The sequence below is a fragment of the Macrobrachium nipponense genome, chromosome 12 (genome assembly GCF_015104395.2).
Source record: "Macrobrachium nipponense isolate FS-2020 chromosome 12, ASM1510439v2, whole genome shotgun sequence".
Classification (NCBI taxonomy): domain Eukaryota; kingdom Metazoa; phylum Arthropoda; class Malacostraca; order Decapoda; family Palaemonidae; genus Macrobrachium; species Macrobrachium nipponense.
This window is the reverse complement of record NC_087205.1, coordinates 31,419,183-31,432,573: the sequence shown is the minus strand read 5'-3', so window position 1 is coordinate 31,432,573 and position 13,391 is coordinate 31,419,183. Positions and strand designations below refer to the sequence as shown.

Below are 13,391 nucleotides of genomic sequence, written 5' to 3'. Positions count from 1 at the left end.
CTGCCAATAACCTGGGACTACCTGTAGTCCCTTTCCATGGTCTAACCAGAGCTACATGGTGACCAGACTAATGTCAAAGAATTCTTTTTTTTAACTGGTATTGTGTCCTAACAATAAACATTACTACACACTAGAATATAAATGGACTCAGGAATAGAGGGCAGTTTCTCTTACCCTCAGTGAATGCTGAACCAGAAACGGAATGAGAAGCCATTACTTTCTGTTGGTAAATGCAAGGTAACCCCTTACCCAAATCCCATGTCTTTTTGTCAGGGAAGTGGGAAGGTTTTGAAGACTCAACAGCAACTACCAAATATAGGTTTTCCTTACATCAAAACCTATTTTTTTTACAGTGTAGTTGCTGTCTCATCCTCAAGGAGCTTTAGAAAGAATTTGACAGGTGACAAAAGGCTCTCAAATTTTAATCCCAACAATCAACAAACATTACTGGTCTAGGGTCAAGTCACAAGTTTCAAGGGCCCTTTGTTTATTCCAAATACCTTAAGGTTTGATAGCAAAGAACAAGAAAATAAATGCTGACTTATATTTTTTGGGTGAAGTTCTGTAGTGACTTACCCCCAGTGATATTTAGCATAACTGCCTATTAGGAGGACCCGTGGTTTGCCGCTGTAGCGCCTAGGGGTCAGGACTAACCATGCCACCTAACAATACAGTGTAGTTGAATAAGTTAAAGCTCTTGGCAATAATGTTGCTAGAGTATAGAAAAAAACTAACCTTCTGGGATGTTTACCGTACCTTTAAGTTACCTTTAAGAGCTTGAACTGGGCATAGAATAAGAAATTACCTTCTTTAAGGAATCTCCTTCTAGGCCAGAAGACAATAATAACTGATGGTCAGCTGTCTTCATGGTTTAACATCCCCATCTAAAAGAGCCCAGTTTGTTGATACAAGCTCCTGATGCTAATGCAATCAAGAAGATCGCATATTGTAACTTGTGACTTGTGGTTGTATTGGGTCCACTGAATTGAGGGGGCTGATCGAAACCAAGCAACTTGTTCAGGGACCAAATAATTGGAACCTTTCGAGAACAGGTCTTTGTAGTGCAAAAGACTGCAGAAATAAGGTGAAAACTTCTATACTAAAACTAATCCCAAATCAGTAAAGTAATGCTTCTGTTAATGCTGCCTTGTATGCCATGATTGCTGTAACTGCAAGACTTTTGTCTTCAAAGAGGGGTAAGAAAATTTAAGTTAACCTATAAATTCTGACTGGGCTCTAAGTATGGATATAATCAAACCATATCTTCCATAGACTGGTATTTTTGGACTAGGTACATTGCAATGTTGGACTAGTAACTTTCATGGTAGATATTTTAAAAATCCACCTGTGAAGGTCTCAGCTCAGAAAGGAGGATCCTAAACGACTTTCCCTTCTACTGACTGGGATAAAACGGTGGACAGTAGTGGAATTTATCTCTTCGCTCGTTATTTATTTAAGTAATAAGAACCAATGCCTGTTTGGCCAATTTGGGCTATTAAATAAGCTGTTCCTTTGAAGGTTTGGAGTTTGCTCAACACCTTCGAAATCTGGAACAATGGAGGAAAAAAGATATATCGTCCTTTGTTCCAGTCTTGTAGAAAGGCATCTCTTGCTGTTGCTTGACTGGCAATTTGTGATTCTCATATGTGGCAAACAGGTCCACTTCCAGTTGTAGAAGCATGTTGACTATTTTCTGAAAGAGTGGTTGTCTAACACCCACTCTTTTGAGGCTGTCGTTTTCCTTGATAGGGAGTCTACTTTTTACATTAGGAGACCCAGAGAGGTGAATTGCAGACAAGTGCCACTTCCTTGCTTGCCCCATTGAAGGATGGCTATAGCATTATCATATTGAGAGGTGAGCATGATCCCAATCGCTTGATGTAGGACATTGCAGTCATATTGTCTAGAACCAACCAAAAGTCTCTCTTCTGGAGGTTTTAAGTTTTTTGAGATAGAAAAATACAGCCATCAGCTCCAGGAAATTGATACGACAATTCCTCAGAGGAGCTGACCACCTCCCCTGTCACCTGACGATCCTCCTAAACTGTCAATGAGGCATCTGTGTGTTTTGTCACTCATACAGCCTGAGGAGTCAGGGTGACCTGTTTTGCCAGAGATTCCTTTGGGACCAAGGCTGAAGTATCTCCCTAACTTTTTTAATCTTTTGATGTCAGTCCCGCATCTTGTTTCTTGCATGCGATAGCCAGAATTTGTTCACATTCTTTTGTTGCAATCTGAGTACTGGATCTATTATTGATGCGAATTGCAACAAGCATGTCATACATTCTAATTGCCATTTGGAAACTCTGGGCTGTGGAAGGCACCTTTTGAGGACTTACCTTCTGTTTTAAGTGTCATGGGGAGAGACAATGGGACGTGAAAAGTATCCCAATACAGTCCCAGCCACTGAGTGTGCTGGGTGTGAGGCGGATTTTCCCAATTTATCATAAAATCTACAGTCTAGCTAACTTATTCTCACTGAATCAACGTAGATTGTAGGCTATTACAGACATTGTTATCTGAAAGGATTAAGAGTTCATTTTTGGCTTCCTTTTTTCTCATTGCCTGAAGTTTAGTATGAAATCATCAGAAATGAAAAATAATATCATTATCATATGTAAATAATGCGATATATTGTAGCGAAAAAAAAAAAATTCATACATAATTGTATTAAAATCACGCTGTGCAAAAAACGGTAAAAGCTAACGAGTCTCTTTTTTTCGTTGTATTGTACACTAAATTGCAATCATTTTGATATATAATACATTGTAAAACAATAAAAGCAACACCGGAAAAATATTATCACAAAATGATGTACGAATTTGTAACGCGCGGACGTAAAAAAATGTTTTATTCAAAAATTCATCGTAAATCTAAATATTGTTCTAGAGACTTGCAATTTGTTTCAAAATGAATACAAATGATTGAATATTACGATACTGTAAGGGTTTTAGCTTACAATTGCAGTTTTCGACCATTTCCGACGAGTTAAAAATGACCAAATGTCGAAATTTTTGTATAATTTTTTTTTTATATGCAATTATTTCGGAAATTAGAAAAGCTACAACCTTCAATTATTTTTCCTTTAATTCTACATGAAATTGCACACATTTTCATATATAGAACTCTATGAAATGCCTAATATGAAACAGAGCAAATTTTCCGAGAATGCGATGTATGCAATTCGCAATTTATGGCGGAGAATCCGCGCGCGGAGTGAAGGAAAGTTTTTTTCATAAATTCACTATAAATCGAAATATTGTGCTAGAGACTTTCAATTTGTTGCAAAAAGAAGGTAAATGATTGAATATTACTAAAATATAAGAGTTTTAGCATACAATTGCGTTTTTCGACCATTTCGTTAGAGTCAAATTTGACCGAACGGGGTTTTTTTCTATTTATCGTGATTTATATGCAAATATTTCGAAAATGAGAAAAGCTACAACCTTCAATTATTTTTCGTTGTATTCTACATGAAATTGCGCACATTTTCATATATAAAACTTAATGTAACGGCTAATTTAAAATGGTGCAAACATTACCACAATCGCACGTATGATTTTTTTCGGAAGAGTTACCGCGCGGACGTAAGGAAAAAGTTTTTTCATAAATTCACCATAAATCGAAATATTGTGCTAGAGACTTCCAATTTGTTGCAAAATTAAGGTAAATAGTTGAATATTACTACAATATAAGCGTTTTAGCTTACAATTGCGTTTTTTGACCATTTCGGTAGAGTCAAAGTTGACCGAAGGATGCAATTTTGGCACTTATCGTTATTTATATGAAAATATTTCAAAACTGATAAAAGTTACAATCATGAGTATTTTATTGTTGTATTTTAAATGAAATTGCGAACATTTTCATATATAATACTTCACGTAACGGATAATTTAAAACGGTGCAAAAATAATGTCAAAGTGACTAAATAATTTTTGAGATGTGTCACTGATACTTTTTAGTGCGATAAGAAAAAAATTCGCGCCTGCGTAACGATTGTAAACAAAACAACGCCTTGATCCGTGAACTCCCAGCATCCCCCAAGGCGCGTGATTCGAAAGTTTTCGTTTGGTAGGCCTATAAGTATTTTTCCGCGAATTTTTTAAAAAACTTTTTTGAGTCGACGTATGGTACGTCCATTCGGCAATCGGGGGAGATTTTGACTCGACGTTTAATACGTCCATTTGGTGTTTAAGGGTTAAGTGCCAAAATTTCAACCTTTGGTCAACTTTGACTCGACCGAAATGGTCGAAAACCGCAATTGTAAGCTAAAACTCTTACATTCTAGTAATACTCAATCATTTACCTTTATTTTGCAACAAATTAGAAGTCTCTAGCACAATACTTCGATTTATGGTGAATTTATGAAAAAAACATTTTCCTTACGTCCGCGCGGTAACTCTTCCGAAAAAAATCATAAATTTTTTCGTCTGATTGTCGTAATGTTTGCATAATTTTAAATCAGCCGTTACATAAAGTTTTACATATGAAAATGTGTGCAATTTCATGTAGAATACAACGAAAAACAACCCATGGTTGTAGCTTTTATCAGTTTCGAAATATTGTCATATAAATAACGATAAGTGCCAAAATTTCAAACTTTGGTCAACTTTGACTCGACCGAGATGGTCAAGAAATGCAATTGTAAGCTAAAACTATTACATTCTAGTAATATTCAATCAATTACCTTTATTTTGCAACTAATTGGAAGTCTCTAGCACAATATTTCGATTTATGGTGAATTTATGAAAAAAACTTTTTCCTTACGTCCGCGCGGTAACTCTTCCAAAAATATCATAAATTTTTTTGTCCAATTGTTGTAATGTTTGCACTATTTTAAATTATCTGTTACATAAAGTTTTATATATGAAAATGTGTGCAATTTTATGTAGAATACAATAAAAAACAACCCATGGTTGTAGCTTTAATCAGTTCTGAAATATTTTCATATAAATAACGATAAGTAGAAAAAATTTGACCTTTGGTCAACTTTAACTCGACCAAAATGGTCAAAAACAAAACTTACATTCTAGTAATATTCAATTAATTACCTTCATTTTGCAATAAACGGGAAGTCTCTAACACAATATTTCGATTTATGGTGAATTTTTGAAAACTGCTTTTTTTTTTAACGTCCGCACGTTATGAATTCATGTATCATATTGTTATAATATTTTCTGTGTTGCTTTGATCGTTTTACAATTTGTTATACCAAAATCATTGCAATTTAGTGTACAATACAACGAAAAAATAATTAACTCATTAGCTTTAACCGTTTTGCTCACAGTGTGATTTGTATACAATTATATATGAAAATTTTTGTTCGCGCTGTCATATATTCCACTATTTATAGTATATGATAATGATATTTTTTTCATTTCTGATGGTTGCATACTAAACTTCAGGCAATGACAAGAAAAGGAGCCAAAAATGAACTCTTAATCTTGAAAATTGAGCATGCTGTGATTTTTTTAAAAAACTTTTTTTACGCATCGGCGCTCACTCGCGAACGCCACCGGCGTACGGGAGACACTTTCTGAAATACCGGCTCAGCGTTTAAGGGTTAAAATAAATTTATGCAACAATTGTAAATATAATTTGTTATAAAAACGTGATTCAATTATATAAATTAAAATTTTATAAATCGAGTGAGACTGCACAACCTATTCTTTTCATCATTTGAAGGGCTGTTACAAAGACTTCAAATGGACACACGTACTGCCACTGTATCATATTTATATACAAAAAAATACCCTGTAATACATTTTTCATACACATTTTAAACATAAAAGCATGAAAACTTATAACAAAAAGCTGAAGTTTCATTAACAAAATGAGTTATAATTAGCTCCCACATTAATAAAATATAACAATGTGAAGTCTTTGTAAATGCATTTTTTGGAACAGTGGCAGACATGAATGAACATGGAAAAAACATCCTCTGATAATGTGGAGGGCAGTTACAAAAGCTGCCTTAATTTGTATCATATTTATGTACAAAAATAAAAATACCCTATACATAATACATTTTCTTACACATTTTAAACATAAAAGCATGAACATTTATAAAATCGACACATTGATCGCTAAATTTGCACTTTTTTTAACTATATTTTTGGGAGAGAGGCAGGCAGCGGCGGACAAGAACGAACATGAAAAAACATCCTCTTTAATAATGTGGAGGGCAGTTTCAAAAGCTGTCTTTTTATCATATTTATGTACAGAAATAAAATTACCCTATACACAATACATTTTCATACACATTTTAAACATAAAAGCATGAACATTTATAAATTGACACATCAATCACTAAATTTGCACTTTTTTCAACTATATTTTCGGAAGAGTGGCATAGAACAGTGTCATGTAATAACTCTCAATAAAATTTTTTAATATCATTTGCATAACCTTTACTATGGTCTGAACGGTATTTCTACAAATGTATGTACTTGTTAGAAATAACGGCGCTGTTAACCGAAAATCTTGCAGTAAAAATTCCTTAAATTACCATATTTTTTTATGAATATTTTTGACAACAGCCGTAAAACTGATTCGACGCTAAGTGATTGCGCCGCTAACCACAGGCTGCCTGTATATATATATATATATATATATATATATATATATATATATTTATATATATATATATATAATATATATATACAGTGTTCCCCCCGTATTCGCGGGGGATGCGTACAGACCCCCCATGAATAGTTAGAATCCGCGAATGTTTGGAACCCCTATAAAAGCGCTAAAAAACAGCCTATTTCGTTAGTTAAAACTTAAGAAAATCTACTAAAAATTTTCATACTTGGTTTTTTTAATAGTTTATCACAAAAAGTGCATTTTATGATGAAATTGATCACAAAAACCAGGAATTTGTGGATATTTCTCATAGAAAAATACCGCGAATGCGCGAATTTTCCGCGAATAATGCAGGGAAACGTTCCCGAGAGAAATCCGCGAATGTGTGAGTCCGCGAATCTGGAGAACGCGAATACGGGGGGCCACTGTATATATATATATATATATATATATATATATATATATATATATATATATATATATATATATATATATATATATATATATATATACACACATTAAAATGAATTGGCTTACTAAAATCTAAAGTAATAACAAAATAAAACGAACAGCACTTACACAAAAAATAAATTAAACACAAAATTACGAAAAAACTAAAACAAAAGCAAAACATATAAAAATAAAAATAAGAATAAAACGAGGTGAAAGGTAAGCAAACTACCACACTCAGAGTGAAATGGCTAACAACCCACTTGTGTACCTGTAATTTCATTAGTAGGTACACAAGTGGGTCATTAGCCATTTTATTCTGAGTGGGTGGGTAGCTTGTTTACCTTTCACCATATTTTTATTTTTATATGTTATGCATTTTAGTTTTTTTCATAATTTTGTGTTTAATTTTTAGTTAGTATGTGCTGCTATATATATATATATATATATATATATATATATATATATATATATATATAATATATATATATATATAGAACGAGGTTATTTTGTTATACGAAGTGTTTTCAAGTTGAAATATCACTTGAATATGCATCATTGTGAACAAACTTTAGTTATTTTTTTTCGTTAGTAGATGGCACTAAGGGCATCTTTATTGCGTAAAAAAATCAGCAGATTGCGTTGTTCTATACATACATTCACTTGATTTCATCAGAATACTACGAGCTTTACATATTTATCATTTATCGGAGTGAAAACAGTAAAATGTGTTCTTTCAAGCCAAACAGATTTGATTAAAACATGGTTTTCTCAAATTTTGTTTACGGTTGAGTTTGATAGTATATTATACCGAAGTTTGCGGGAGTTTCAGCCATGTTGCTAATGCACGATAATAGTTGTTAGAAGATGGCCATTCTTTCCTCAGCTTCAGCTATAGCTTGCAGCTTAAATTTAGCAGTATATGGCCTTACTGATCTTTTCTCCATAGCGAATAAGGGTATAGTAATGTAAAAATATATCAGTCCTATTCTACTTAGTGTCATTTGTAACATAACTATGGTAACTTCTTACTATTGTACGATGGTTGAAATGCAAGCAAACCGCTGTTCACGTTCGGTTGTTCATAGCAAATCAGCTGTTTCTGGCTTTATGCGTTTACACAAGTATAACATTGCTAACAATACTTTTAGCATTCTCTTTTACTTTTTTTAACATAACTAGAAGATGGGATAGATAAAGAGATGGAGGAAAAGGGGTTAGCCAAACTAGAAAATGGGATAGGCAAAGAGGAGGAAAGAGGAATGATAAATTCTTCAAAACAATTTGCACTTACAAATAACGATCAGAAATCATGAGAAGCACCGATGTCTCATGAAAAACCCGGTTTATGGGGTTTTGCACACATTACATCATTTTTCCACAACCTAAACTGAAAAACTGGAACCTAAAATTATGCACTTAGCTTTCAACTTACGCTTCCATGATCCTAAGTAATGAAATCACAAAACTGAAGATCTTAAATCAGAGATGGATTTAAGGGGGGGAACCTGGTCATGTGCCCCCCCATGGATAATTAAAATTTGATATGCAGTACTCACTGCACACAAGTTGAGTATTGATAGAAACTGAAAATAAAATTATATCATTTGTTTTTTCTTTATGCATGTATTAATGTTTGTATTTTCCAAAGCAATTTCACCTGCTACTTCTTTGTAAGCTACAGCTGTTAGAAACAATGTAGCAATCTTCCTGATTATAATCTCTATAAAAAAAACTTGAAGTGCCCCCTATGAAAGATTTCTAGTTCTGCCACTGTCTTAAATCACGGAGTGCTGTTCCAGTACACTTTACATTGATGACCAGAATAAGCAATGGCTTTTTGGTCCATTTCTGGTCATATGTAAATAATATGACAGCGCATATGTTCATAGCCACTTCTTGCAGGTTTTGACATAGGTAAACTCGGTTCAGCATTCGCTAGGGATAAAAAAAAAAGTGTCCTCTTATCCTGAGTCCATTTATACTCTATCACATGTTCCAATGTTTATCATGACAACACAAGACCAGCTAAAAGAGAATTCTTTGACATTAGTCTAGTCACCATGGAACTCTGGTTAGACTATGGAAAAAGTAACTTCTTGAGGACGAGACACCGATTACACTATAAAAAAAATTCTGTCAAAAAAATTTCTATCAATAAATATTGAATGTATACAAGAACAGCTTCTCTCAACTAAATTTAGCTACTCCTAAAAAATTAAGTGTAAATATTAACAGTAACAATATGCTAAATGCAACTACCTATTTTAAATCTCCTTTTAAACATTTTTTTCAAATTTCACACAATATAGCGTTCAAGAAGAGGCTCGTTCATGAGGATTCTTTCGAATGCAAAACGTTCCAAATTTATTGTCATGTACTCTCCATGAAGAATGCTCTCCATTACTGCTCGCCCAACACCCGCAGCTTGCTGTATACCTGGAAGCATATGCACTACTTTACTTTAAACAACAATAGTACTTTTAAATAAAAATATCACTTTATATCCAAAATAATACAGTAGTCAGTCACTCACATTTGCACAACCTACAGCTTTTTTGTGAACTTGAAAACCCACATTTTAAAAAAATCAAGAATATCCATTTACCCCCTTGCTTATAATTATCATTGGAAAAAATTGGTTACTTCTATTAAACGAAAAATATCATGCTCATGACGGCTTGCCAAGTCTTCCTAAGCAAACCAAAAAGCTCCAAACACTTGGCCTTTCTGCTAAATTTTCGAGAATTGTGGATAAGAACAAAAGACTTACCATGTCCACTAAAGCCAGCAGCAAGAAACAGGTTGGAAAACATTGGATGAAGTCCAACTATACCATTCTGGTCAAAGGTGTTGTAGTCATAGTATCCTGCCCATGAACTCTGCAGCTGGTTTGAGAGAATTGGATTAAAAATGTATAAGCTGAAGACTTCAAATATGCAATGTGCGACAACAAGCTTGTATTCTTTTAATGTACTGCACATGAATCCCAGATGTCATTCCACTTTTAGAATAAAGGTCAGGTGACTCAAGTAAGTTTGGTGCGTCATTCCCAGTAGTAGTTAATTGAATAACCGTCAGTCTGCCAACTAGTCAAATACTTTCCAAAGATTCGCAGACTTCTAGAACCATTAGGATTACCCAGTCTTACTACTGTACTGACTTTAATTTTTTATATGTTACGGTTTTCAGTCATCTTTGGCTTCTAAATTCTTTAATAATGATTTTAGGTGATACATATCCATACAATGACCAACTTATTTTATACATCATTACAATGTACAACATATTTTCTGAGGTATCTCTGGGTATTCTCTCAGCATGTAGTCTAGTTGCTCAGTAGGCCAAGTTTATTTTTTATTTTTCTTGGGGGTAGGGAGACATTCATTATCAGATGCATTATATATCCAGGAACCAAAGTATTACAGCCACCATGTTACAAATATATAAAGTAAGAACTCTGGATAATATTCCCCCCCCCCACCCTCTGCTGAGATGGGGTCTCATGAATCAGGGTGAGGGGAAAAAACACCTGTCAGTCACTTGTCAACATGGGCACTAGGGCTAACCAAATTTCTATGTTTGAGGACCTAGGAGTGTCAGTTTTGTATCAAGATATATTACAAACATGTTCTTTACTGGTTTCTGAGTTGCTTCCTTACTTCATGGTAGAACAAACCATTCTGAAAAAAAAAAACTGATGCCTCCTCCTAGACCTAAAGGAAATAGCTATTATTTCCCTCCTGCAAAGTCTAATGTTGCTTTTCTCTGCCCCAAAGATTATCTTGGGGCTATACTGCTATGAGAGTCCGAGTTTGTACCCCTTGATTCTGATCAAAAGCTAAATTTATGTTACCCAACATGAAAGCTACTATCTTGTCCACCTTGATCTATGTGGTACTGAATTCCACACTGATGTGTGTAGAAACTGCTCATTTACTGAAAATTTTCAGATATGCTGATGTTGTCTAACATGGACTCCCCAGCCCTTGGATAACAAATCCATTACTAACCTAATCATTTACCTAACTCTCAAACTGGTACTGTAACCCCTAATATATTCCATTTCTTTACTTACCAACTGCACTAATATGATAGTTTTTACTAGGCTACACTTTTAAATGTGATGCCTTTTGCTAATGAGTTTTTTAACATAAGTGCAGTGCAATTCAGTTAGAATATGAATTTCCTGGGATTTCTGTTAGCTGCAGTATATCTTCAATACATCATTTAAATAATTTATAGGAAACCTACTAACTAATCCAGTGCTGTACTTTACAATAGGTAATTCTGACTAAAATATAAAATTCAGTATAGCTGAGTTAATAAAAAATTGAGACATTTACGTTAGCACATTTACATCTTTTATAGAAAACCTGTCAACTAATCCGGTGCTGTACTGTACAATAGGTAATTCTGACTAAAATATAAAATTCAGTATGGGTGAGTTAACCCTCTTACGCTGAAGCCCTAAAAACCAAAACGTCTCCCGTATGCCGAGGCGGGTTTTGAGTGAGCATGGAAGCGGAAAAAATATTTTTTTCAAAAAATCACAGCGCGCTTAGTTTTCAAGATTAAGAGTTCATTTTTGGCTCCTTTTTTTGTCATTGCCTGAAGTTTAGTGTGCAACCATCAGAAATGAAAAAAAAATATCATTATCATATATAAATAATGCGATATATGGTAGCGACAAAAAAAATTCATACATAATTGTATTCAAATCGAGCTGTGCGAAAAACGGTTAAAGCTAACGAGTTACGTTTTTTATCGTATTGTACACTAAATTTCAATCATTTTGATATATAACACATTGTAAAATGATCGAAGCAACACAAAAAAATATTATCACAAAATGATGCATGAATTCGTAACGCCCAGACGTAAAAAAATGTTTTTTTCAAAATTCACCATAAATCTAAATATTGTTCTAGAGACTTCCAATTCATTTCAAAATGAAGACAAATGATTGAATATTACGATACTGTAAGAGTTTTAGCTTAGAATTGCAGTTTTTTACCATTTCGGACGAGTTAAAGTTGACCGAATGTCGAAATTTTTATATATATTTTTTTATATGCAAATATTGCAAAAATGAGATAAGCTACAACCTTCAAATATTTTTGTTTGTATTCTTCATACATTTGTGCATATTTTCATATATGAAACTCTATAAAACGCCTAATATGAAAAGGAGCAAATATTAGGAGAATGGTACGTACGCATTTCGGAGATTTGCGGCCGCAAATCGGCGAGCAGAGGGAAAGAGTTTTTTTTTTTAATTCACCATAAATCTAAATATTTTACTAGACACTTCAAATTTATTTCAAAATGAAGATAAATGACTGTATATTACTAGATTGTAAGAGTTTTGGCTTACAATTGCGTTTTTCGACTATTTCGGTCGAGTCAAAGTTGACCGAACGTAGTTTTTTTTCTATTTATCGTGATTTATATGCAAATATTTCGAAAAAGAGAAAAGCTACAACCTTCAAGTACATTTTCATATATAAAACTTTATGTAACGGCTACTTTTAAATGGTGCAGACATTTCGACAATCGCAAGAAAACATTTCTGATTTTTTTCGGAAGTTTTACCGCACGGACATAAGGAAAAAGTTTGTTTTTTTTTTTTTTTTTGTTTTTTTGTTTTTTTTTTTTTCATAAATTCACCATAAATCGAAATATTGTGCTACGAGACTTCCAATTCTTTGGAAAAGGAAATGAAGGTAAATGATTGAACATTACTAGAATAATAGAGGTTTTTAAGCTTACAATTGCGTTTTTCGACCGTTTCGGTAGAGTCAAAGTTGACCAAAGGTTGAAATTTTTGCACTTATCGTTATTTATAAGAAAATATTTCAAAACTGATAAAAGCTACAACCCTGGGTTGTTTTTAGATGTATTGTGCATGAAATTGCGCATATTTCCATATATTAAACTTTATGTAACGGCAAATTTAAAATGGTGCAAACATTAGGACAATCGCATGAAAAAAATTTAACGAAGAGTTACCGCGTGGACGTAAGGAAAAAGTTTTTTCATAAATTCACCATAAATTGAAATATTGTGCTAAAGACGTCCAATTTGTTGCAAAATGAAGGCAAATAATTGAATATTACTAGAATATAAGAGTTTTAGCTTACAATTTCGTTTTTCGACTATTTCGGTAGAGTCAAAGTTGACCGAAGGTTTAAATTTTGGCACTTATCGTTATTTATATGAAGATATTTCAAAACTGATAAAAGCTACAATCATGAGTATTTTTTTGTTGTATTCTACATGAAATTGCACAAATTTCATATAAAATACTTCATGTAACGGATAATTTAAAAAACGGTGCAAAAATTATGTCAAAG

The 13,391-nt window shown here is 33.3% G+C and overlaps 1 long non-coding RNA gene across 1 annotated transcript; it reads right to left on the bottom strand.

Moving 5' to 3' along the window:
* Positions 1 to 8,489: 8,489 nt before the first annotated feature.
* On the bottom strand, positions 8,490 to 9,970 carry LOC135224457 (uncharacterized). The gene is made up of 2 exons (XR_010316746.1): positions 9,809 to 9,970; positions 8,490 to 9,474 (listed from the first exon to the last, which is right to left on the bottom strand). It is a non-coding gene; the product is annotated as an uncharacterized LOC135224457 (long non-coding RNA).
* Positions 9,971 to 13,391: the final 3,421 nt, after the last annotated feature.